Source organism: Carcharodon carcharias, chromosome 19, assembly GCF_017639515.1.
Source record: "Carcharodon carcharias isolate sCarCar2 chromosome 19, sCarCar2.pri, whole genome shotgun sequence".
NCBI classification, from domain to species: domain Eukaryota; kingdom Metazoa; phylum Chordata; class Chondrichthyes; order Lamniformes; family Lamnidae; genus Carcharodon; species Carcharodon carcharias.
The window spans coordinates 8,374,760-8,399,785 of record NC_054485.1 but is presented as its reverse complement, the minus strand read 5'-3'; the positions used below and the strand labels follow the sequence as shown (position 1 = coordinate 8,399,785).

The 25,026-nt window shown below is 43.7% G+C and overlaps 1 protein-coding gene across 1 annotated transcript in view; it reads left to right on the top strand.

Moving 5' to 3' along the window:
* The window catches only part of si:dkey-34d22.1 (discoidin, CUB and LCCL domain-containing protein 1), a 165,100-nt gene that overhangs the window by 5,583 nt on the left and 134,491 nt on the right, over nt 1-25,026 (top strand). The window lies entirely within an intron of this gene.

Genomic DNA, 25,026 nt, shown 5'->3' with positions numbered 1-25,026 from the left:
GGTACAGTGAAAGTTCACTAGATTGGTCCCTGGAACGAGGGGGTTGACCTATGATGAAAGGCTAAGTAAATTGGGCTTATATTCTCTGAAGTTTAGAAAAATAAGCGAAGTGATCTCATTGAAACCTACAAAATTCTGAGGAGGTTTGATAGGGTGACATTCACCATGACATCTGTTGCCAGCAAAACAATATTGCTTGCACTAACTCTATTGTGGTAGCTATTTCTATGTTCTTGGACAACTTGAACTCAAATTTGCAGCAACAGCTTACATTTATATTGTGTCTTTAACATTGTGACCCACCCCAAGGCACTCCACAGGAGAATTATCAAACAAAACCTGACACTGAACCACAAAAGGCAATATTAGGCATAAAAGCAAAAATTAGGTCAAAGAAGTAGGTTTTAAACCCTGTCTTAAAAATGAAAAGAGAGACAGGGAGGCTGAAAGGTTTAGAGAGCAAATTCCAGAGCTTAGAGCCCAGGTAGCTGAAGGCATCGCTGCCAGTGGTGGAGTGATTAAAATCGGGGACATTCCAGAAACCAGAATTGGAGGAGTGCCAAGATCATAGAAGTAATTTTTATTCATTCAAGGGATGTGGGCTTCACTGGCTGGGCCAGCATTTATTGCCCATCCCAAATTGCCCTTGAGAAGGTGGTGGTGAGTTGCCTTCTTCAATCGCTGCAGTGCCTGTTGTGTAGGTACACCCACAGTGCTGTTAGGGAGGGAGTTCCAGGGTTTTGACCCAGCGACAGTGAAGGAACGGCGATATATTTCCAAGTCAGGATGGTGAGTGACTTGGAGGGGAACTTCTAGGTGGTGGTGTCCCCATCTATCTGCTGCCCTTGTCCTTCTAGATGGTAGAGGGGATGGGTTTGGAAGGTGCTGTCGACGGAGTCTTGGTGAATTCCTGCAGTGCATCTTGTAGATGGTACACACTGCTGCTACTGTGCGTCGGTGCTGGAGGGAGTGAACATTTGTGGATGGAGTGCCAATCAAGCGGGCTGCTTTGTCCTCGATAGTGTCAAGCTGCTTGAGTTTGTTGGAGCTGCACTCATCCAGGCAAGTGGAGAGTATGCCATCACACTCCTGACTTGTGCTTTGTAGGTGGTGGACAGACTTTGGGGAGTCAGGAGGTGAGTTACTCATTGCAGGATTCCTAGCCTCTGACCTGCTCTTGTAGCCACAGTATTTATGTGGCTAGTCCAGTTCAGTTTCCAGTCAATGGTAACCCCCAGGATAGTGGGGGATTCAGCAATGGCAATGCCATTGAACATCAAGGGGTGATGGTTAGATTGTCTCTTGTTGGAGATGGTCATTGTCTGGCATTTGTGTGGCGTGAATGTTGTAGGGCTGGAACATGTCACAGACATAGGAAGGGGGTGTGGCTGTGGAGGGATTTGAAAACGAGGATGAATGTTTTAAAATTGAGGCATTTCTTAACTGGTAGCCAATATAGGTCATTGAGCACCGTTGGGTGATGCAGCATAACACCCTTCCTTTTACTTAGCTGGGAACATGTCTAAGTAATTACAAAACCTCTGCATTTTACAAATATAGTCTGTACATGTATTCACCTTTTTAAATGCCTGCACTGGAATACAACCAAGTTAATACCAGGTAATCCAGTATTCTCATATTCATTTGCTAAACCCCAGTTACCAAGCTCAGGTCTGGGTCTTAGCCTAAGTGTGGTGGTGCAGACATTCTAGGATCCATCATTAATCCTTGTTAGGGTATTGTCACCATAGCATCTACTAATCAAGTTTTTAAACTCAAGGCATTGTTCCGTTATGTGATGGAAAATAGTTTTAACAACAATCTATTTTAATTTACATGGCTTTGCAAGCAGAAGTTGAACGTTCAGGAGAATGGAAAATGTGAAATGAAGCGGCTGTAGGATTGTAGTAAAACCTACAGACACCTGAACTGAAAGGACTACTACTTGTAAAGCTGTGTGCTGTTCACATGATCAATTAAATTAGTAATTGTGCTTTTACCAGAGCTTACACTTCTCCTAATTAAAGGAGATTGAACTTTATTGACATTTAATTAGAATGGAGTAGGTAATATTACCTTTAGTTGCAAATAAAAACATGTCAGAGAATGTTCTGTTACCAGATATTTATTCCAGAATGTGTGTATGTTTTGGAACTGCTTAGCAACTTCTACGCAATTGTTATAGGTACACAAGGAGAAAATCTGTTAACTACATATGGTGTGCTTATTGTAAGGCAGTACATTGGAAATATTATCCTTATTTATTATTGTACAGCATTAATTTGAAGCATTGTTAGTCATTGTGTGTTAACAACTTTGCAGCTGCCAAATTAAGTTGCCTGATTTCCTCGCTTTCAAATTTTGAAATGAAAACCTTAAACTGCTTCATTTGTTTCAGTGCGTTTTCATTAGTAACCTTTCTTCTTATTAGAGCCATCTTTCCTGATTTCATGCTGATTTCTGTTCATTCTCTTTAATGTCTCAACGGTGGGTATGCATAACTGAAAGGTGCACGTGGGCAAATGTGGCTTGCGGAAATTGTAGAGATGATGAGCTGAGGCCATGGAGGGACTTAGAAACATTAGGGCAAAGATTTTGAATTTGGTATGCTGAGGGGCAGGATGGAACTGTACATAAGGAATAATGGTAAGTATACCTTTGTGTGAACTGGAAATTTGCAGCTGAGCTTTGGAAAAGTTGGTGGATGGTGGATCAGCAAAGAGAAATTTAAGATTATATTTCATAATGATAATTTTATTTTTTTAAAATGTGCTGAAGGGAAGATTTTTAAAGTTTTTTTTTCCTTATTTGTCTCCTTTCTTATCCTTAAAGTGCTGACTCTAGTTGGAGTTTGGTTCCATGGTAGTTGCCAAGTGGCCATTCTTTGTGCCAAGACACTGAGTGTTGACAAGCCATTCAATCTTGGCTGGTATAATCAATGTCAGGAAAATATAATAATTTTCATAATGTTATTAGAATTTATTGTAAGGTAGGAATACTGTGTGTTTATGTGTGTGTGTGTTTGGTGGGGGGACTTAATTGAATTAAAGACAGCTGGTATGAAGGCTTTGATGTATCGGAAGGGAAGCTACGTTTGTAATGTTAAATGGGTAAACATGGCTGAAGTTTTAGAATGTGAGGTGTAAAGGGAAAATTTGCATTTTTTAGATAAAACAGAGTAATTTGAATTTCAAAAGAGATGGTGAAATGTTACACTTAGCCAGAAGAAGCCAAACAATATGTTTATTTTTTATAAAACTTACTGATATAATTGGTACCATGAAAGATTTTTATTACTGGAAAAGTAAAGTTGAAAAGACACATTAGGACAATGGGTTTACATAAAAAAGTGAGAAACCTATATAAAGGTTATGTGTAAGTGGAAGGCATTCTCAGATCTTACAAGTGTGAAAAACCTCCAGCCTCTAAGCCTCAATCAAGTTGCGGTCTACATGAACAGAAGAGAAGAACACTCACTTTGAATTTGACTGTTCAGGGTATCTTGTTACTTTGCTTGGATCTTTTAAAATCTGTATTTCACTGTTGCCTTAACATAGGTGTAACTGGGAGTTAGATTAACAAGGGGAGCTAGAAGTTGTCATTGTAGTAATTTGTAAACCTATATTTGTGCTTAAAATAATTTTCAGCCAATTCGATTCACTCCATTTGATATCAAGAAATGACTGAAGGCACTGGGTAGTGCAATGGCTATGGGGTGTGACATTATTCCAGCAATAGTACTGAAGACTTGTGCTTCAGAACTTGCTGCACCCCTAGCCAAGCTGTTCCAATACAGCTACAACACTGGCATCTACCCAGCTATATGGAAAATTGCCCAGGTACATCCTCCACACAAAAAGCAGGACAAATCCAACCTGGCCAGTTGCTGCCCCATCAGTCTACTCTCGATCATCAGTAAAGTGATGGAAGGGGTCATCAACAGTGCTATTAAGTGGCACTTGCTTAGCAATAACCTGCTCACTGACGCCCAGTTTGGCTTCCGCCAGGGCCACTCAGCTCCTGATCACATTACAGCCTTGGTTCAAACCTGGACAAAAGAGCTGAACTCCAAAAGTGAGGTGAGAGTGATTGCCCTTGACATCAAGGCCACGTTTGACCGAGCGCAGCATCAAGGAGCCCTAGCAAAACTGGAGTCAATGGGATTCAGGGGGGAAACTCTCCACTGGCTGGAGTCATACCTGAAACAAAAGAAGATGGTTATGGTTGATGGAGGTCAGTCATCTCAGCTCCAGGACATCACTGTAGGAGTTCCTCAGGGTAGTGTCCTAGGCCCAACCATCTTCAGCTGCTTCATCAATGACCTTCCTTCCTTCATAAGGTCAGAAGTGGGGATGTTCACTGATGATTGGACAATGTTCAGCACCATTTGCAACTCCTCAGATACTGAAGCAGTCCATGTCCAAATGCAGCAAGGCCTGGACAATATCCAGGCTTGGCCTGACAAGTGGCAACTAACATTTGCGCCACACAACTGCTGGGCACTGACCATCTGCAACAAGAGAGAATCTAACCATCACCTCTTGATGTTCAATGGCATTACCACCACTGAATCCCCCACTATCAACATCCTGGGGTTTACCATTGACCAAAACCTGAACTGGACTAATCATATAATTACTGTGGCTGCAAAAGCAGGTCAGAGGCTAGGAATCCTGCGATGAGTCAGTCACCTCCTGATTCCCCAAAGCCTGTCCACTACCTACAAAGCAGAAGTCAGGAATGTGATGGAATACTCCCACAACATCCCAGAAGCTTGACACTGTCCAGGACAAAGCAGCCTGCTTGACTGGCACCACATCCACAAACATTCACTCCCTCCACCATCAACACACAGTAGCAGCAATGTGTGCCATCTACAAGATGCACTGCAGGAATTCACCAAGGCTCCTTCGACAGCACCTTCCAAACTCACGACTGCTGCTATCTAGAAGGACAAGGGCAGCAGACACATGGGAACACCACCACATGGAAGTTCCCCTCCCAGTCATTCACCATCCTGACTTGGAAATATATCGCCGTTCCTTCACTGTCGCTGGGTCAAAATCCTGGAACCCCCTCCCTAACAGCACCGTGGGTGTACATACACCACATGGACTGCAGCGGTTCAAGAAGGCAGCTCACCACCACCTTCTCAAGGGCAATTAGGGATGGGCAATGAATGCTGGCCCAGCCAGCGAAGTCTACTTCCCGTGCATGAATAAGAAAATATATATATTACAAAGCAGTCAAGTGATATTTTATCTATAATGTGTTAAAATTTCACACACAATACTCACTTGCTTTCCTTAATAGGTTTTCCTGTCATATTTCCCTTGTCACACTTTTCTGACTCTCGGTTAGTAATGGCGCAGTGAGCTGCTATAGTTCTACGGAATTTTCTTTCACCACGGTTCCAAAATGCCCATCGGAACTGTAGAGTCCAAACTATTCCACCCACCTCAGATATCTGGACAGCAATTTTATAATTCAGTTTTAATGCCTGAGTAATTACAAAACCTCTGCATTTTACAAATATAGTCTGTACATGTATTCACCTTTTTAAATTTTACTTTTGCAAAAAAGTCCTCTTCAAAACTCAGCAGCAATCAGTATTGTTTTCAGCGCTATAAGCCAAGAAAATTAGTCTGATTGAAGTCTGAAAAGCAAAATCACTGATCTTGGAATGACTCAGGGAGCTGCACACAAAGAGAATGCAGTTTGGAGAATTGGTGTGTGACAGGGTAGTGCACCTCTCTGAGACTAGTCATCCTTTTGAATAAGGGGAAGTACCAGTGTTAAAGCTTACCTGGGAGTGACGAATGATGTACCATACGTGAAAGGTCAATCATGCCTCATCTTAACAAACGAAAAATAATCAGAGTCCTTTGCAAGTCAGGAATATTTGAAAACAGGGTTTTCAGTACATCTAATCATGAAATACGACCATGGTATCATTGCACAAAAGGAGGCCATTCAGCCCAGGGTGCTTCTGGCAGCTCTTTGAAAGAGCTATCCAGTTAAATTCATTCCCTTGCTCTTTCTCCAAGCATTCTACATTTCTCCTTTTCAATGATATATTAAGTTATCTCTTGATCATTACTCTGTTCCTAGCAGCCTTTGAGTATGGCATTCCACATCGTAACAACTCACTGCGTGAATAACATTTTCCTCATCTTTTCTCTATGTTTTGCCAATGCCCTCAAATCTGCTCCCACTGATTAACTGCCCTTCCTGTAAATGGAAACAGATTCTCCTTATTTATTATCTACCAAATCTCTTCATAATTTTGAACACCTCTATTAAATCTCTTACTAACCTTCTCTGCTATAAGGAAAGCAGTCAAAGCTTCTCCAACCTCTCTATATAACTAATTCTAGTATCATTCTAATAAGCCTCCTCTGAACTTAGAGTCCGGACATCCTTCCTAAAGTGTAATGCCAAAAATTTGGCACAGTACCCCAGCACCTTTCCTAAAGTACGACACTCAAGCTGAGGCCTAAGCAGTGATTTATAAATATATAGCATCAGATCTCTGTTTCCGTGCTCTATTAATAAAGCCCAGGATCTCGTCAGCTTTTATAACAGCCTTGTCCTGCCAATTTCAAAGATGTATTGAGTATAATAAAGTGCTATCTGCCTATTGATTAAACACAGTGTAAATAACGCCGTATTGACATTAATTAGTAATTCGTCACATTCCCCCTATTTAACAAGGAGCTGAGTGTTCCCTTCTATTTGGCAAGCCAGTATCACAGTGTGTATTATTCTTTCAACAAGGGTCCTCAGACTGAAACTGTAAATGGAAGAATTATATGATGCTCGGAAACATCTTAACCCAAATGTCCCCCCGCATTTACGGTAACTCAAACTCTTCCACTGCTAACAATAAAGGGTAAATGAATTAAAATTCAAATCCAGTTAGTCCAATTCTGGGTCAGATGCTGCTTGCAATGAAATCAACATATTCTTTGTTTAAACAAACATAAACAGATACTGGTAGCAAAGGATCTGAACTATCGGTGTTCCCAAGTAGCTTAGTGAATAATTGCTGCATTTGAGGCTTAGGGATCAGAAGCTCCCAGCTTTGCTTTTTGGCCTGTGCAAGTTCAGTTGAGTCTCTAAATGTGGCCACAGTCCCTTTAAGGCCAAGGAGGGGGTATTCTGCAATCACAAACTGCTACTATGGAAGCTCAAATCACAGTCAGCTTAGCTTTGGGGACCTCTGTTGTTGAATGGGGTTTCCAGAGCCTCGCATCAGTCTAAAGCTCTGTTCTTGAGCAGAGCTGAGTCGCAACACCACAAGAGTGACCTTTGCTCCAAGGGCAAAGCACTCACTGTGACCTCTCTCAGGATGGCAGCCTATCCGTGTCCCTGACAGACGCTCTCCGTCAGTGACCGAGTGATGGTGTCACGCAGCCAGTCAGGCCTGACCGCTGCAGCCCATGCTGAGGCACTGCAGTCTGTAGCTAGGCACTTTAGGCCCAAAGCTCTCAACATCATTCCTCAAGGCCATCTGGTGTCCTCACTGCAAGCTCAACAGCCTTCCACCTCGCAAACTGTAGCCACATCCATCTTCCAAGTAAGACATTAAACTGAAGCCCCATCTGCTTTCTCGGGTAGATGTAAAAAATCCCATGGCATTATTTCAAAGAAAGCACAAGGGAATTCCCCCCATCATGGCCAATATTTATCTCTCAACCAGCTTCACTAAAAAGCAGTCTACATTATCAAAATGCTCTGTGGGAGCTTGGCATATGCAAATTCACGGCAACAGTGACTACACTTCAAAAGTACTTCATTGCTCTGAAGTGCTATGTGATGCCCAGAGGCTGTGACAGGCACTTTATAAATGCAAAGCTTTATTTACATATGAGCAGGAGGATTGAAAAACGAGCGCATGAGACAAACACGGAGAGCTTGCCCAAGGGTGATTGATGATTCAGTTTTTCAATGCTGGCATGATTTGAGAATATTTGTTTGAGAAGTGTGGTTCTGGTTCTAGTTTTGGTGTTAGTGTTTATCTCTGGTAGTGAAAGAAGAGAAAAATGCATAAATCTGGAGTGAGTGAACAAAGCCAACTAGATGGTGCTTCCAACGATTGTGGCCCTGTTAATGAATGCAGAATGGGAGGCTCATTAAAATGAAGCACTTCTCACTGTGCAGTGACTCAGAGCCCTTGGGTAGATAAGTGCTCTGCTGATCTCTGCCCCTCCTCGTCCTCCTTCTCCTCCTCTTGCACTTGTTTCTGACCAGAGACCGATGCAGCAGACAACCACAACCCATTGATACCAACTCAGGGTGTCCTGCAAAAATTCCTCCAGAACGGTCAGGCATGGAAGCGTTGCTTAAGCACGCCGATTGTTTGCTGGGTAATATTCCATATGGCAGCATAGCTCTGATTGTCAGTCCGCTCTATAACTCTGCGCTGCTTCCTGACAGGAGTCATGAGCTTTGTCCAGGGGGCACTTAGACAGCCTGTAGTATCCCTTCCGCCTCTGCCCGGCCACTGCTCCAACCTTCCCCACTGACCCTTCCTCCTATCCTTGGTCATCCTCCATGGAACTTCCACTGCCACCGCCCGGTCTCCAACATAGGCTGGCATTTATAGACACTCCCCCAAGAGGACAATGCAGGACAACTCACTGTTAATCATAGGTGCACACCACTTGTTTACAGTTGTGAATATGAGGATTCTAATTTCTCATCAGTGGGAAACTTAATTCCAGTGAAGTGGCTTTTTAATGGGCCTGCACAACATGCTAATGTGCGCATTAGGACTTCCCAACATTGTTCATCGGGAAGCTCAATCTGCCTTTAAAGTCCCAAGAACAGAATTATTAAAGTTCATCCTGCCGTCAAGAAACTGATTTTTGGCCTCATGCCAAATTAAGTTGCTCCGCCTGCCAAATTTCCTACTGCTGGTGGGATTGGAAGATCCCACCCTATCTAGTAATTAATGACACCTTGCACCCTGGGGAAGCCTATCGTGTGTATGAAACCTAGTGCTCTGCTCATAAACATGTACAAAAGCAAGGCAGTTGTGATTAAATAGAAACAGAAAGCGCTGGAAATACTCAGCATCTGTGGAGAGAGAAACAGAGCTAACGTTTCAGGTCTGTGACTTTTCATCAGAACTGTTAAGATAAAACCCCATTAAAGATTAGTTGGGCCTCAACTGGAGTATGGTGTCCAATTGGGGACACCGCACTATAGGAAGGATGTGAAGCCTTTAGGGAGGGTGCAGAAAAGATTTGCGAGAATGTTCCAGGGATGAGACACTTCAGTTAAACGAAGCAGTTGTAGAAGCTGGAACTATTCTCCATGAAGGAGAGGGAGGAGATTTGATTGAGATTTCAAAATTCTGAGTGGTCTATGTAGTGTAATGGGTTAATAGGATAATTATGGTAATGTGTGATGTAGGCCATGAGGTAACAGTGACATCAGCAGTCATGTGCCAGAGATTCTGTACAGCAGCTAGAACAGGCAGCACTCAGGAGAGATGTGCCTACTTAGCAGCTCAACATGTATATAGTGTATATAGCGTAAAAAACCACTTTAACGTAACTACCCAAGTCAGGCTACAGCTCTCTAGATAAGATACACCATGCCACCTGTATATGAATCAGTCTAGACAGAGTAGATAGAAAAAGACTGCTCTCATTGGTAGATGAATCAAGAACCAGAGGATGCTGACTTAAAGTGATCATCAAGAGAACCAAAGGCACTTTGAAGAAAATCTTTTTTAAGCAGTGATTGTTTGGGATCCGGAATGTACTGCCCAAGAGGGTGGTGGAGGAAAATTCAATTGTGGTTTTCAAAGGGGAATTGGATAAACACCCAAAGGGGAAAAAAAAGTCAGGGCTACTGGTGTTGCGGGAGGGGTAGGAGTTGGGGGAAGAGTGGCTGCTGGGGAAGTGAAACTAGCAGAGAGCTGGCATGAACTCAACAGGCAAATGGCCTCTCCTGTGCTGTAACCATTCTATGATTCTATTGGGAAGGAGATGTGTGTATTTCTCATGGGATATCAAGCCCTGACACACTTCCTCCCTGCAAACTGAGAGATGTTGCTGACATCACCTTGAAGAGAGCCCGTTGCAGAAGTTGAGCATCACAATTGTCCCAACAGGAAAAGGCAGAGTTGTCCATGCCTGGATTCCAGTTTGTGGAGGAGTGTAGCATTGTGCAGGAAGTCATATCCACAGCGTACTTCTACATCAACTTTACTCTGAAGCAATGTATGAGGAGCCTTCACTTCGCCAAGGAGGATGACACTGAGTTATGCCACCTAGTTGCAGCCACAACTAGAATGTCGTACTCAGGCATGGACAAGATTGCCTGTCCCTGTCATGTTTTGAGCTTAGTAATCCATTTAGTGCTGTGTAGCTGAATGCCTGGACCACCTGCTGTTACTGGAGGCTCATGGAAACACCACGACCTGCAAATTCCTCCCAAGTCACAAACCATCCTGATCTGGAACTATATTGTCGTTCTTACACTGGGTCAAATTCCAGGAATTCCTTCCCTGTCAGCACTGTCAGAGTACCTACACCACACAGACTGCACAGATCAAGAAGGCGGCTCATCACCACCTTCTCAAAGAGAATTAGGGATGGACAATAAATGCTGGCCTTTCTGCGATGCAGAATGGGGATAGATATCCAACAGATCCAGCAACTCAAGGCTGGGCATCCATGAGGCCCTCTGGGCCATCAGCAGCAGCAGAATTATACTCAAACGCAATCTGCAACCTCACGGCCTGGTATATCCCCTACTCCACCATTACCATCAAGCCGGGGATCAACCCTAGTTCGATGAAGAGTGCAGGAGGACGTGCCAGGGGCAGCACTAGGCATACCTAAAAATGAGGTGTCAAACCTGGTGAAGCTATAACACAGGTCTACTTGCATGCCAAACAGCAGGAGCAGCAAGTGATAGGCAGAGCTAAGCAATCCCACAACTAATGGATCAGGTCTAAGCTCTGCAGTCCTGCCCCATCCACTCATGAATGGTGGTGGATAATTAAACAACTGACTGGAGTTGGAGGCCCTGCAAATATCCCCATCCTCAATGATGGGGGACTACAGCCTTGGTCCAAACACCTTGAGAGGTGAGGAGAGAGTGACTGGCCCAACGTCAAAGCAGCATTTGACTGAATGTGGTATCAAGGAGCCCGAGCAAAACTGGAGTCACTGGAAACCAGGGGCAAAACTCTCCACTGGCTGGTGTCATACCTAGCACAAAGGAAGATGGTTGTGGTGGTTGGATGTCAATCATCTCAATCCCAGGACATCGCTGCAGGAGTTCCTTAAGGAAGTGCCACAAGCCCAACCATCTTCCCTCCATCATAAGGTCAGAAGTGGGGATTGTAGTATTATGGATATGTTAGACTAAGTCCATTAAGAGTTAACTGTAACAGTCCATGATGTCATGGAAGGAAGGGACATATACTCATGTGATCTGGGACTTGAGGAGAGTAAGCATGGTCAGAAGCTAATGTAGAATGTTATTATAGCTGCAAATATGTTACAATAAAGTTAGTGTTTTGCAGCCAGCAGTCTCTCGAAATTTATTGAAACTACTCCAACCCAACAACACAATAATACAAGGAGGTTCAGTGATGATTGCATAATGTTCAGCACCATTCTGGACTCCTCAGATACTGAAGCAGTCCGTGTCCACATGCAGCAAGACCCAGACAATATTCAGGCTTGGATTTATAAGTGTCAAGGAACTATCATATTTTTCCTAATATTATTGTGAGATACTTTAAAGCAGAGTTGTGTGTGTATGTGTGTTTGTGTGTTTCTGTATATGCGGCTAATTTAATTAAACTAAAGACAATTAGACTACAAGGTTTAAATTATCAAAGAAGCGAGGTGTAAAATAGGCATTTGAAATGGAGATGCGTAAGCTAGGGTGAAGTCTCAGCAGATACGGTGTGAATGGAATTTGCATTTTTAGATAAGTTGGAAAGGTGTTTGATTTTCAAAGGGATATAAATTATTTTTACAACTGGCAAGATAAGTAAGGCAAAGTGATTATGTTTTTTGTTCTCAAAAGTGCTGGCCAGAATGATCATATGAAAGATTTTTATATTCTGGGAAAAGTAACTTCTGAAGACAAGTTGAAACAATGGAATTTGCGGATAAAAAGGGAGAAATATATTTAAAGAAGGATCGAAGGCTGTATGAGGTGTGGCCGTGTGAGATCCTGAAGGGTGATTGTGTGAAACAGACTTGGGTAAAAAGCCACTAGCCACACTACAGAAGTTTGCTGTTCCAGTAACCAAAGTTGTGTCAAAAGCCTTTGGAATTCCATTGTCCTGTGGGTGCTTGTGGTAATATTGCTGGATGACTTTACAAATTTGGAATCTGTTTAGACTGTTGCCTTAAAGGGGGTGTGTAGTTGCGAGTCTGGTTAAATAGAAATTTTGGGAATTGTTATAACTGTGTAACTGTAATATTGTGTGTGTTGAAGTTTGTTAGTAATGTTTTAGTTTAATCTTTAAAATCTCTAAAGGTGGTAGCAGCCTCATTACTTCTGACTTCAGTGCACAAGCCCTCTCATAATAAAGAAAAATTGCAAAATCATTGTGATAGCGTGGTCAAGATTCCCTTGTGGATTTGGTCAGCCTGACAAACACCACCTGCCATATCATAAGTGGCAAGTAACATTTGCGCCACACAAATGCCAGGCAATGACCATCTCCAGCAAAAGAAAATCTAACCATCTCCCCTTGACATTCAATGGCATTATCGTCACTGAATCTCTCACTATCAATGTCCTGGGGTTTGCCAGCCATATAAATACTGAAGTGACAAGAGCAGGTCAGAGACTGGGCATTCTGTGGTGAGTAACTCACCTCCTGACTCCCAAAAGCCTATCCACCATCTACAAAGCACAAGTCAGGAGTATGATGGAATGCTCTCAACTTGCCTGAATGAGTCCATCTCCAACAACACTCAAGAAGCTTGACACCTTCCAGGACAAAGCAACCCACTTGATTGGCACCCCAATCACCGCCTTCAATATTCACTCCCTCCACCACCAACACACAGTGGCAGCAGTGTGTGTATCATCTACAAGATGCACCGCAGCAACTCACCAAGGCTCCTTTGGCAGCACCTTTCAAACCCGCAACCTCTACCACCTAAAAGGACAAGGGCGGCAGATGCATTGGAACACCACCGCCTGAAAGATCCCCTCCAAGCCACACACCATCCTGACTTGGAAATATATCGCTGTTCTTTCACTGTCGCTGGGTCAAGATCCTGGAACTCCCCCCTCTAATAGCACTGTGGGTGTTCCTACACCACATGGACTGCAGCGGTTCAAGAAAGTGGCTCACCACCGCCTTCTCAAGGGCAACTAGGGATGGGTAATAAATGCCAGCCTAACCAGTGACCCCCACATCCCGTGAAATAATTTTTTAAAATCCCATAAATGAATAAATTATAAAGTGCTTTTAAGGACAGTATCCTGGGCAAAATCACACAGTCCAATCAACATTTAAAAACAGCTGTTTTACAGGTAACATTGACAATTTTGCGTGGGCTGATGAAAGCAGGCACACCCTTAGATTACTGAGCAGTTGAAGAAAACAAATTAAAATTTCTTCATGAAGAATTGAAGTTCTTTCTTCAATCTTCTTTCTTTTCTTCTGTGCTTTGCAGAAGCTTACCCATCTGACAGTGAATGTCATCACGCTATTCAACCACAAATGGCATCACATGTTTGATCCTGTCCTTGCCAAACATTAGCACACCATACACATTTCAGCAGGAATTATCAGCCAGCAATCAGGAGGACGAATTCTGATTTAATTGTTCTCCTCCCTAGCCCAGGGGCGTTGGAGCTAAATTGTACCATTTAATGGCTGCCTTAGCTAAGATCATACAATGGCAATCCTGGGCTATGGATTGAAGCCTGGACTTCTGGGCTGTGGGACTGAATGTTACATCAGGTGGTGCCTATACCCAGTGAAACATACTGTAGCACTACTGAGGTAAATGGAGGAACGGGATAGTAATCCATCAGTGGTCATGTAGTAAACTGTGGGTTGATGTTGAATGGTTTTCAGTCTGAATTTATTTCTCCTGTTACTGCACTGATATAGCCTATTGATATTGCACTCTGCCTCTCCTTGGGATTTCCCTGAAACTTGGGATAAAAACACATCACAACTCAGATTCTACTTCTCGTGCATTTCATCAGGCAATGAAATTATCTTATTTTAAATGTTGGTGTCTCCTGTTTAACCCATCCACTTAGCAAGTATAAACCGGAACTTTATATTGCTCATTGGTTGAAAACCAAACAATAATATAAATATTTAGTTGCACTTCCTTATCTGTGAAGTGTGACATGTGCATAGGTTGTTTAACATGAATTTGAGACACAGCATTGATGGTTGACCATTAATGACTTAAATTACCACCAAGATTGTTGTTTATGCAATGCTTTTTTACTGCTCAACATTTTGCAATATAAACTGATGTGGTATCCACATGCTCGGAGGCATTAGTAAAGAAAGGGCTGTGACCAAAGCATTGCTTCCTGTAGCAGTCAATAATGTGACAATGGCAGTGCTCGCCTGTACAGAATTTCTCCTCATCTATTTTGCAAAGACTTTTGACCAGATTGGGGAGGACTCAAGTGTACGTTCATTGTAACAGTGAGGACACGAATCTTTGGATGTTGCTGAATCCATCCGGCAGTAAAAATCTAGTGAATTTAACACAGTGAGAACTAGTTTACATTCTGGAACCACTTCTGTGAGGATAAAACACATCAGTCCAACTAAACCTTTTTACCCAATTCAGCCTAAGATGCAGTCACCTTTCTGGGGAAAGAAAACATACTTGTAAATAGCCCTTACAAAGCACATATGGAAATTGCTGAAAAGAGAAACATGTTGCCAAAGCTTTTTGTCTCACCCTCATCAGGACAAACACAAGCATTCCAAATTTCTAACAATGCACTCACTAGAAGCAACATACATTCATACACAGGGACCCATTCTCTGCAAACAAAAGGAATATGTTCAAGTCTTACACCTTTTTTGAATTATGTGGAAGCTTGAGGAACCTGTAGCTCCCATGGTTTTCTCAATAGCAACGCCTCAGCCAATCAGAATCGACTTGCCAACCAATCAGCACCCTTTTCCTCTGCAATATAAATTGTTGCAGTGGTTTGAAATTTGGCATTCTTGCATTTGTCCCGATGAGTGCAAGACAAAAGGCTTCAGCAACATGTCTCTCTTTTCAGGAATATTCAAGTTGCCTGTACTGCCAACAACATGAGAAAATTGTAAGAGTTGACCATTTTGAACAAATGTGACAAAATAGATGCAGTGTGACCGGGCTATGTCTTGTGTCTGTGCATTCTGGAATAAATGAACATCCCAGCATAATGTAGTTGGTTTGGCTGATCATTTCAGGAATGCAGCAAAGTCAGCCAATATGATCATTCATTATTGTGCGTGTTTCCCTAAAGGTGTCATAAGAAACCTCAGTCTGGGAATAAAATGCGAATACAATTAGCACAAACCTTGAGGGGAGAAGGTAGGATTAATGGTAATGTCACTGCACTAGTGATCCAGAGGCCCAGGCAAATCCTCTGTGGACACTGGGTCAGATCCAACCAGAGCAGCTGGTGGAATTGAAAGCTAGTCCCAGTAATGGTGGCCACAAAACTATCATCGATTGTTGAAAAACCCCATCTGGTTCACTAATGTCCTTTAGGGAAGGAAATCTGTTATCCTTACCTGGTCTGGCCTGCATGTGACTCCAGACCCACACCAAGGTTGTTGACTCCTAACTGCCCTCTGAAATGGCCTAGCAAGCCACTCAGTTCAAGGGCAGTTAGGGATGGGCACATATGCTGGCCTTGCCAGTGATGTCTACATCCCATGAACGAATAATTTAAAGTAAACCTTATGCAGCTGAATTGAACAGCTGCCAAATTGTCATGTATTTTTAGAAGGATTTGCATTAAGGTCATCAGAACATTGACTCTGGTTCTTACGTTGGTGATTGGTTCTGCTAAATTGAAATATGGTCCCATTTTTGACATGTTTACGAGCTGTTTAAATAAAAACAGTGCAGGATGGTTACAAGCCAACTGGAGCCAATGTTAATTTAAGTTTTGGCAGAGTAATTCTTTCATTGAATTTGGTCCAGGAAATACTGGAAAAAGCTTAGACTTGTACCACATGCATTTTGGAGTTCACCATGATCATTTAAAGGGAACACCAGCCATTCTTGGGGCACTGGCTGTAACAGTGCTGCTTCTTGCTTTTGTCTGGACTGGGAAAAATTAATCAATTTAGCTTTTCAATTTCCACCCCTCTCTCACCTTCCCATGGTCCATCTCCAACACTTCCCTTCCTTCACTTCTCTGTCTCCATTTCTAGTGATCTACCAATATTCATTACAAGCCCACCGACTGCCACAGCTACATCTCCTCACACTCTGCTTCTTATAACGACTCCATCCCATTCTCCCAGTTTCTCCACCTCCATCGCATATGTTCTGATGATGCTAATTCCAAAACGGCGCTTCTGACATGTTGTCCTGAGCCCAGGATCCCCCCAGTGTGGTTAACAGAGCTCTCAGCCATGTCCAACCCACTTCCCTAATTTCTGGCTTCAGCCCTTCGTCTCCCGCCACCCCCCACCCCCCACCCCCCCAGCCCCCACCGCCCCCCACCCAGAACCATGACAGGGTCCTCCTTATCCTCACTTTTCATCCCATCAGCCTCTGCATTCAAAGGATCATCCTATGCTATTTCCACCAACTCTAGCATGATGCCACCATCTTCTGCTCCCCTCAACACCGCACCCGCCCCCCCACCTTGTCAGCATTCCCTAGGGACTGTTCCCTCAGTGACACCCTGGTCCACTCCTCTATCACCCTCAACACCTCATCCCCTTCCCACAGCACCTTCCCATGCAGGCGGAGGGGGTGTAACACCTGCCCCGTTTACCTTCTCTCTCCTCACCATCCAAGGCTTCTTCCAGGTGAAGCAACAATTCACTTGCACTTGTTTCAATTTAGTCTATGATATTCGCTGCTCACAATGCAGTGTCCTCTACACTAGGGAGACTAAACGCAGACTTGATGACCACTTTGCACTGAGGGTGGCAAGGGTCAGAATGTTCTCTGGGTGGGGGACTTCAATGTCCATCACCAAGAGTGGCTTGGTAGCACCACTACTGACCGAGCTGGCCGATTCCTAAAGGACATAGCTGCCAGACTGGGTCTGCGGCAGGTAGTGAGGGAACTGACGAGGGAAAACATACTTGACCTCATCCTTGCCAACCTGCCTGCTGCAGATGCATCTGGCCATCACAGTATCGGTAGGAATGACCACTGCATAGTCACTGTGGAGATAAAGTCCCACCTTCACATTGAGGATATCCTCCATCATGCTGGATGGCACTACCACCGTGCTAAACGGGATAGATTTCGAACAGATCGAGCAACTAAAGACTGGGCATCCATGAGGTGCTCTGAGCCATCAGCATCAGTAGAGTTGTACTCAACCACAATCTGTAACCCCATTGCCTGGTATATCCCCCACTCTACCATTACCATCAGGCCAGGGATCAACCCTGATCCAATGAAGAGTGCAGTAGAGCATGCCAGGAGCAGAACTAGGCATACCTAAAAATGAGTTGTCAAATTGGTGAAGCTATAAAACAGGACTACTTGCATGCCAAACACCATAAGCAGCAAGTGATAGACAGAGCCAAGCGATCCCGCAACCAATGGATTAGATCTAAGATCTGCAGTCCTGTCACATCCAGTCGTGAATGGTGGCAGACAATTAGACAACTCAAATATCCCCACCCTCAATAATAGGGGAGCCCAGTACATCAGTGCAAAAGATAGGGCGGAAGCCAGAAGTGCCGAGCAGATAATCCATCTTGGCCTCGTCCGGACGTCCCAACCATCACAGATGCCAGTCTTCAGCCAATTCAATTAACTTCTTGTGATATCAAGAAATGACTGAAGGCACTGGTTATTGCAAAGGCTATGAGCCCTAACAATATTCTGGCAATACTACTGAAGACTTGTGCTCCAGAACTTGCCGCGCCCCTAGACGAGCTGTTCCAGTACAGCTACAGCACTGGCATCTACCTGGCTATGTGGAAAATTGCCCAGGTATGTCCTGTACACAAAAAGCAGGACAAATCCAACCCAGCCAATTACCACCGCATCAGTGTACTCTTGATCATCAGTAAAGTTATGGAAGGGGTCATCAACAATGCTATCAAGCAGCACTGGCTTAGCAATAATCTGCTCACTGACACCCAGTTTGGGTTCCCCTAGGGCCACTCAGCTCCTGACCTCAAACATGGACAAAAGAGGTGAACACCCAAGGTGAGGTGAGAGTGACTGCCCTAGACATCAAGGCAGCATTTGACCGAGTGTGGCTTCAAGGAGCCCTATCTAAACTGGAGTTAATGGGAATCGGAGGGGAAAGCTCTCCACTGGTTGGAGTCATACCTAGCACAAAGGAAGATGGTTGTGGTTATTGCAGGTCTGTCATCTCAGCTCCAGGACATCACTGCAGGGGTTCCTCAGGGTAGTGTCCTTGGCCCAACCATCTTCAGCTGCTTCATCAGTGACCTTCCTTCCATCATAAGGTCAGAAGTAGGGATGTTCGCTGATGATTGCACAATGTCCAGCACCATTTGCGACTCTCCAGATGCTGAAGCAGTCCATGTCCAAATGTAGCAAGACCTGGACATATTCAGACTTGGGCTGACAAGTGGTAACTAACATTGGCACCATGCAAGTGCCAGCCAATGACCATCTCCAACAAGAGAGAATCTAACCATTGGCTGTTGACATTCAATGAATCAATCTTCACTGAATCAACATGCTGGGGCATTACCATTGACAGAAATTGAACTGGACTAGCCATTTAAATACTGTGGTTACAAGAACAGGTCAGAGGCCAGGAATCTTGTGACGAGTCATTCACTTCCTGACTCCGCAAAGCCTGTCCACTATCTACAAGGCACAAGTCAGGAGTGTGACGGAATACTCCCCACTTGCCTGGACGAGTGCAGCTCCAACAACACTCAAAAAACTCAACACCGCCCAGGACAAAGCATCCTGCTTGATTGACACCCCATCCACAAACATTCACTCCCTCCACCACTGATGCACAGTAACAGCATTGTGTACCATCTACAAGATGCACTGCAGGAATTCAGCAAGGCTCCTTAGACAGCACCTCCCAAACCCATGACCACTATCATCTAGAAGGACAAGGGCAGCAGACAGATGGGAACACCACCACCTGGAAGTTCCCCTCCAAGTCACTCACCATCCTGACTTGGAAATATATCGCCGTTCCTTCACTGTCGCTGGGTCAAAATCCTGGAACTCCCTGCCTAACAGCACTGTGGATAATATAAAACACCTTTGCTCCATCTGTAAGCATGACCCCCACCTTTTCAATTCACCACCTTGCTCTCATGCTCACATTTCTGTCCTCAACCTGCTACAATGGTCCAGCGAGGCCCTCTGGAGTCTGGAGCAACAGAAGCTCATCTTCCAACTAGGCACTTTACAGCCTTCTGGACTTAACATTGAGTTCAACAACTTCAGACCATGAACCCTGTCCTCCATTTTGATTGTTTTGTTCTCAACCCCCTACCCCCAAAGGGCCAGTCTGTCTTATGTTTTGCTTTCACAGAGAGCAGACCCTTGTTCTGCTATTAACAGATTCTGCTATCTGACCTTTTATGCCACAATTAATTATCATTATCACCCCCTTTGTCTAGTGTCCATGAAATCTTTGTCAAATCCCTCCTGAGCTCCCACCTATCCCTGACCCTGTTTTGCTGCACCTGTTCCACCCCCTTCTAACAGTATGAAATCCATCACATTCCTACCTCTCTTCAGCTCTGAAGAGTCATACGCACTCAAGACGTTAACTCTGTTTCTCTCTCCACAGATGCTGCCAGACCTGCTGAGATTTTTCAGCATTTTCTGTGTTTAACCTCAGTATAATTTTTCATCCATTGTGTCATTTAATTTAAAAAATATGTCTTTTTTTTTTACCAGAAGAGTACAAAATACGACTTTCAGATCTACATTGGCTGTTTTTAGTAAAGTCACAATTGTTGTAAACTTACCCTTTCCTGGTCAGATTTGTCCCTTTGGAATCATATCTGCAGAGGAAAGTTATGTTTTAACTTACCTTAAAATGGGCAGTACTGCCTTACCCAGCAGGAAGTTACACTAGTGCATTGTGAACAGTGCATTGGTTGCAATTTAAATTATTGACTTTATTGATGCACTCATAATATGCCAGACCTTACTCTGCATTACCAGACACTTTGGGTGCATTTGGGTGTATTACCGTCTCTGGCTATGTGGGGAATTAGAAACCGGCAATGAATTTTTTTTATATTCTTTCACGGGATATGGGCATCACCGGCTTAGCCAGCATTGGTTACTGAACTGTGTGGCTTGCTAGGTCATTTCAGACGGCAGTTAAAAGTCAACCACACTGCTGAGGGTCTGGAGTCACGTGTAGGCCAGACCAGGTAAGGATGGCAGATTTCCTTCCCTAAAGGGCACTAGGTGAACCAGCTGGGTCTTTACAGCAATCAATTATAGTTTCATGACACCATTACTAAGACTAGTTTTCAATTCTACATGTATTAATTGAGTTTAAATTCCACCATGGGATATCCCCAGAACATTAGCCTGGTTCTCTGGATTACTAGCCCAGTGACATTAACATGTGCCACCATATACCCATCTGCTCAGGTGGTTCAACAGCGACTAAGGCAGTATAAATAGAGCAGGTCGTTGAAGCTTTGTAGCAACCAATTTCCAGAAATCGAGGAGCAACACAGAACGAGTAGAGTAATATTCTAGAATTGAGACCTGCAGATCATCTCCAAGTGCTCTCCATGCAACCGAGGGACATGTTGTTGATGATGTTCACGGATTTGAGCTGATTTAGGAAGCTATCACACAAGAGGTCACATACCAGGAAACTATGGAAGAAGGAGACAAGCCTTGAAGAGATCTGCTAAGGTGAGATGTGAAAATGAGAATGGCCAATGTGTGTGCAGCCAGCAAAGGTAAACAAAGCAAACGTAGGTGCCAGATGTTTTATTTTTCTTCTTTAGTGGGATGTAGACATTGTTGGCAAGGCCAGCATTTGTCACCCTTCCCTAAAATGCCCTTGCACCAAGTTCCTCACTTGGATATTTCAGAGGGCAGTTAGGAGTCAAGCTCTTGCTGTTGCCTGCACAGAACAATTACTGTGGGTCTGGAGTCATCCGTAGGCCGGACTGGTTAAGGACAGTAGATTTCCTTCCCTAAAGGGCATTAGTGAACCAGATGGGTTTTTACAACAATCGATGATAGCTTCATGGTCGCCGTTACTGAGGCTAGCTGTTTTTTGTTAAATTCCTGATTTATTAATGGAATTTAAACACCAGCAACTGTTGTGGTGGAATTTGAACCCATTTTCCAAGAGCAATGGCCTGGTCCTCTGGATTAAAAGTCCAGTGATATTACCGCTATGTCACTATCTCCAGCTCCTGCTCCTCCTTACTTGAGTATATTCCAGTGATCAGCTGTAAACGGAGCAGAACGGAATTAATGAACGTGGCTGATGGCAGGATCCCAATAGAAGAGCCTTAAACGACATGCAGTTTCTGTAAGAAATGGAAAGGCATTATATAAATTGTAAGGCAAGTCTCATGAATCAAGATTTGCTGATTATGGGGCACAGCTGTAGGTCAGTGCGGGCATGGGGTAATGCGGAAGGAAAGCTCCCTGAAGGCAGAGAGATGCCTCAGGGAACTGACGAATTTTAAAATCAATAAAAACAGAATGTAAAATCGGGGGGGAAAAAAGGTCCACCTGACAGAATGAGACACCTCAACATACGGACGGTGAAACTTTTCTCAAAACATTTTTACTTTTTAAAACTTAATCACGGAAGCTTCATCCTGCTCTTGGATATGGTTTCCTCAAAAGGCAAAGGCCACCTGGCTGATTCACCCACTTGCCAACCCTAACCTTAGACAGGCAGCGAAAAATTGCTATCGATTGCTACTTCAACGGCCTTAATAGGCCTTTCGATTGTCGGTGGGCGCGCTCCCACCTCTTGTGCCGGCATGCCGACCGAAATATCGTGCAAGTGCGCCATGACACCGGGACGCTCGCCCAATGTCATCACGCGCTATTTCACGCTCGAGCGTGTCGGGTGCGTGCCCACACGCCGAGTGGAAAATTCCACCCCACCTGTTTGCCTTACTCAGTGCGATGCACAGCAATTTATACACCTGACAGCTGGAAAGACTCATGAGAAGACTAATTGTCAGCTGTATGTGTAAATCATTATATTCGTGCACTCAGAAGATCCCCAACCTTTCGCAAACTTGCTTTAGGCAAAGATACTTTACATGCGGATAATTTATACATAATCTTTTAAAATATTGCTGCCTAAAGTACACAGCGCAGAATATTTGCATATTCAAGAAAACAAGAGTGCAGGGATTTAGCAAGCCAAATCTAACTGTCCCTTCAAGAAAGCTATCATAGAGATCAGTTGCTCAGAAGTTGAATGCAGCATGGATGATATACAAACTGGAGGAGATGGATTTGCCCCAGGCTCATAAAATTATAATCACATGTTCTCTCTGTGTGTCTTTGACTTGTAAATGTGCTGTGTATTGTTGGCAGCGAAACCATGCCAAACTATTTGCATTGACTTTTCCTGTGCTTTTGGTCGTAGATACACCACATGTCCAGGAACAGAAAGTTTAGCAATTCCATCAACAAAAGCCTCTACGGAATACTCAAGTCACATTATCGTTTCAAACACGCACCAGACCAGAGGACAGTCTCTGGAGGATTTTAGTGATTTTTTTTTAAAGAGTTGAAGCACAGAGTGAGTCATCTCCCCTCACTGTGGGAGGGGTGGAGACAGTGGCTCGGGAAGGGAGAGGCCATGGCTGAGTGGAGACATAGGGTTGTCATGGGCTCTGCTGAATCATCTCTACCATTCTGACATCACAGGGCCATCTATGGAAGGAGGATTATTATGGAGCACAAACTGGTGTACCAGTTACTTGTATCCCTGAGGACATAATGTGCACAGTTGGACAGCATTGCACAATGTCATTTTAAGAGCAGTAGTGCATGTTGCACAAGCTCACATACAACATCTGGCAGGCAGAGTGGCACATCATGTTGAACGCACTGTACTTTCAGTATTTTCAATAAAGAGACCCCGTGTCAGCTTCCATTTGATCGTCATTATTTCAAACACTCCTGAGGATTAGTTGCTTCTGCATTTTTTAGAAGTTCAATGAAACATCAAGGAAATAATCAGGACCTGGTGAAGCTGTATGATTATTATTTCTGATATTCAGGTTTGTCTGTAAAGGACCAAGCAAACCCAACTGCCTGAAACAGGTATAAGGCTGGTTTACTTCATGAGTTGAAGTCCTTTGCCTGAGCAGGTGGCTCTTAATGGGATTACTGGTGGCCACTATTAAATAAAGAGCAGAAATCTTTTCCAAAGTTATTTTATCGTGGAGCCGGATGAAGCAGGAGTGTTCCTTTCGTTACACACAAATACTGCAAGCTGCTACCCACTTGTTATCCTCCATTCAGCTTTTCCTCTGTCCTCCTGCTTCTTAGGACTTAACCTAAGGCTGACCCTGCCCCAATATGGCCACTGCTGATGCCACATTTGGCTTGGATCTCATGCTGTCAACTGCACAGAACAATCACCACCCTGAATTGTCAGCAGTTTTTGGTGAAATTTGTTTTTCTGCTCCAGGTGTCTTCACGTAGACTCCATTAGCTGCCCATTTGGATGTTGACTTAATATTAGTGCTTTCTGTTAATAAACACCATGGGATGTTGCCTATGATGACGTGACAAAGCTGTTTTTAATATATTTACCAACCTATCAAGAAAGGACATACATAATGTGAGTTAGGTAGCAGCGAGTCCCAACCTGACTGACCCTTGTTAAGTCCCTTGCTGTTACCTGGAAACACCCTGTTGCAAAAACATTGAGTGCTGCCATAACCTTTAAGGTTACTGGAAATGGACCAGTGTTGTCCTTTACAGAATCACAGAATCACACAGTGCAGAAGAGGCCCTTCGGCCCATCGAGCCTGCACTGACACTTGAGAAACTCCTGACCTACCAACCTCATCCCATTTACTAGCACTTGGCCCATAGCCTTGAATGTTATGACGTGCCAATTGCAGGTTTGGTTCCAGGAGCCAGGACAGGTTCTCTGTGGCTTTCTTACTGTGCAGTAATAGCTTCACATATTTCTCCTCAGTAAGGTAAGGGTAGCTGTGACAATCTTAGACAGCTGTCTGTGGAGTATAGAAAGTACTGGCAGTCCTTCTCCAATGAGCTTGGTCTTTCCTGATCTGTCTATTTGCCCCCCTCTTCCAATGGAGACTCAGTCATGAATCTAAACCGTTGTGTGGACTGCAAGCATGACTGGAGTCACCCTTTACAAAGTGTCCTGCTTGACCCTATGTTAAAAGCATCTGCCAACTCATGGCTGCCTTAACAACATCTTTACAGAGGGAGTCAATAATGCCATGTGAGCTGTTGAGCGCGATTAAATTTGTGCTTTCGTCTTTAGACGGTTCTTAACAAATCAAAAGAAACGTTAATGAAGAACTTGTACCTTTTTGCATGAATGTGATTTGATTTCAGCTGGAACTTAGAAGATGGGCAAAATGTGCTAAAGTTCTGTTAATATAACAAACAGGATTGCATATTAGTACATATATGAAGCATGTTTCAGCTCCATTGGAGTGAAACAAGGTGGTTAACATAAACTCTGGAGAGGACAAATTACACTTTTTGAAATTGTGATCTGGTGAGTTTCATCAACATACACTGACTAACCTGCTGAGTGTTTCCAACATTTTCTGTTTTTGCTTCAAATTTGTGACATCCACAGTGTGTTTTTTTTGTTTTGCTTTGAAAAGAATATTTT